At 39.4% G+C, this 3,103-nt stretch overlaps 1 pseudogene; it reads right to left on the minus strand.

The window, feature by feature from the left end:
* Positions 1–689: 689 nt before the first annotated feature.
* LOC102735954 (dolichyl-diphosphooligosaccharide--protein glycosyltransferase subunit TMEM258 pseudogene) lies at positions 690–1,825 on the minus strand (annotated as a pseudogene).
* Positions 1,826–3,103: the final 1,278 nt, after the last annotated feature.

The following is a 3,103-nucleotide window of genomic DNA, read 5'->3' on the forward strand; positions in this document are numbered from 1 at the left end:
ATTCCAAATTAAAAAAAAAAAACATTAAATGTAAAAAAAAAAAAAACTTTTTTAGTGTTTTGCAACAAAAGATTTGATTGACCATCTTCAATAACCTTATCCCCACCAGGGCCACCTCTAAAGGTCCTTCTCACTATCTAGTTCAAAAACTACCAATCAAGTTGAACTCTCTAAGAGCACAGCTAGGAGCAACTCTGCAACCCAGATGCACAGCCACTTTTCCCAAGTTGCAAAATCACTTATGAGATAGCTGGCACTTGTACTCAGTACTTTTAATTCCCAGGCCATTTCCCTGCTTGCTTTGTGTTTGCTCCAAAGCATAAGGCAAATCCACTCACCTAGCACACGCTGGGATGCTGCCAACAGATGACTGGAGAAATCCCTCCTATCCCCAAGAGGACTATACAACATATTGAGAACCAAGTGTTAATTTCTGACCACTAATAATGAAGCATGAGCTTTCTTTCTAGAACACTCTATGATTCAGAGTTGCACATTCCCCAAGGATTCTAGATGACAAATGATTGCACTATCTGACACAATTATCATTATTATTCTTTTGGACAGTCATACATCTGCCTTTATTGTGAGCAGCAGGTGGGACACTTCAGCAATAGTAAAAAAAAAAAAAAACAACTTACAAAAGCAGGAATTCAGTGAAGCCACCTGGTTGGAACCCTCGGGAGCTATCATATGTAGATGCCAACTCAAAGCAGCAGAAGGAGGACTCCAAAGCCCATGAGGAGTGAGGCCACCAAGGAGATAAGGAGCTCTTCACAGATATCCTGAGTGTACTTGGTGGAGGTAACCTCATAAATGAAGAATCAGGGGGTAAAGAACATGCCAATGGCCAATAGAACCGTGGTCAGATGGGGGATGACAGCAGGGTTCACTGGGCTGGTGTGTCCGCTCATGGCCGTGATCTCTAGGCATAGGGTAATCCACTGCTCCACCACTGGCATATTTTAATATCCCTGAGATTTGAGGATCTTCCTACTTTGCTAGGTCTTGTCTAAACCTTAGCAACTGGTTTGTGAAATTGAGAGACTAAACTGAGATACAATATGAGATAATCCATGACTGCCACCTTCTGTGTCCTCAGGTCTCAGGAATTAAGATGGGCAGAAAGCACTCTGAGATCAAGGGCAGATAGGTCTTCTCTTTCAGCATTGTGAATGAAGAAAAGTATTTGCCACGGGATAGGGGAACATTACCCTCTCTTTGAGAGCTCTTTTAGGCCTACTGCCCAACAACTATGGCTCTGCTATAAGTATCTTAGATTGTTACGAGTAATCTGTTGTTGTTGTTTTTTTTCCCTTGACCTTACTCCACTTTCTCAGTTCTTAACCCTCCATGCATTTTTAGCTCATATCTGACAAAAGCTCTTTAGCCATTCTCAGCATTTTGATTCTTTGGCGGAAATCTGAATTCAACTTAAGAGTGCTTATTGACCAGGCTCCATGCTGGGGCTCAGGGAACCACATGGAGCCCAGTTCTCCAGGCATCATACCACATCTAGAGGTCAGACTTCCCCAGGAATTAAGTTTCCCTGGGATTTCAAAGTGGACAGGAAGATAATTCCAGCACTGCCTCAAAAGTCAGGAGGCCTGGGTTTCTACATTTATACATTTTAGAAATGAGGGGCCCCCTTGCCTCTTAGTCTAAGTCCACATGGTTCTAAATCCACATCATCTCCAGGGCACATTTTGAAAGAGGCTGATTCTCAACAGGCACTAAAAGGATGAGTATAGGCATGCCTGGGTGGCTCAGTTCGTTAAGTGTCTGCCTTCGGCTCAGGTCATCATCCCAGAGTCCTGGGATCAAGTCCCACATTGAGCTCCCTGCTCAGCAGAGAGCCTGCTTCTCCCTCTGCCTGCTGTTCCCCCTGCTTATTCTCTCTCTCTCTCATTCAGACAAATAAATAAAATCTTTTTTTGTTGTTGTTGATTTTATTTTTTTAATTTTATTTTATTATGTTATGTTAATCACCGTATATTACATCATTAGTTTTTGATGTAGTGTTCCATGATTCATTGTTTGCGCATAACAAAATAAAATCTTTAAAAAAATACATAAAAGTTTGAGTATAGAGGGACATTCTACAAAACACCTGACCACTACCCTTCAGATGTATCAAGGCCACAAAAGACAAGAAGGGACAAAGAGACTGTCCTAAATTGGAGGAGACAAAGGAGACATGACATCTATTACCACATCAAAAACCAATGATGTATTGTACGGTGACTAACATAACATAATAAAATTAAAAATAAATAAATAAATAAATGCAATCTGTGGGATCCTGATTGGATCCTGGAACAGAAAAGGGCCACCAGTGTAAAAACTGGGTAAAGTCTGTAAGTCTACAGTTTAGCTAATACTATTATGTCAATGACAACTTATTTGTTTTGATATCATGGTTATATAAGATGTTAGCATTAGAGGAAGTTGAGTGAGGAGTTTATGGGGACAGTCTACAATATCCTTGCAGATCTTCTTAAATCAAAAATTGTCTCCAAATAAAAAAATTAAAAATAATAAAAACATTAGTATGTATTTTCCCAGAAAGTGAGACTATAAATTTCTCAAGGGGTCTTCTTTCTTCTTTCAGTATGTTTCTTAGGGCCTAGCATAGAGGTGTCTTACAATAAGCTCTCAAACTATTATTAGAATTAAATTAGTCAAAAATTATTCACAACCACAATTTAACCTGGGACAGAGCAACATTTAACCTCGTCACTGTTATAAGAAGTTAATATTGTAAGTGTGGTATTTCTACAACTAAAACACATAAAAAAGTCTGGGAAAATGCCATTGTTTCCTGGTACCAAGGAAAAGCAATCTCTACATTCAAGGCAGATAGCCAGTCTGATTTCGGAAAATAAAAAGGAAAGAAAGAAAAAGTAACCACACAAAAGATCAAGTAGCTCCTTTTAAAAAACCATCATCGTTGCTATTTGGACTAAGCCAGAAGCTCCAGATAACAGTAACTACTTAAGAAGAAAAGGAACAAAAAACCCTCGGAGGTTTCAATTTGTTTTTCATAATAAATGAATTGCCCCCACCAAATGCAGCCTTGAGGAGTTAATTAAACAGCTGCCCC

This window comes from Leptonychotes weddellii, chromosome 10 (assembly GCF_054177405.1).
Source record: "Leptonychotes weddellii isolate Sample4059 chromosome 10, ASM5417740v2, whole genome shotgun sequence".
Classification (NCBI taxonomy): domain Eukaryota; kingdom Metazoa; phylum Chordata; class Mammalia; order Carnivora; family Phocidae; genus Leptonychotes; species Leptonychotes weddellii.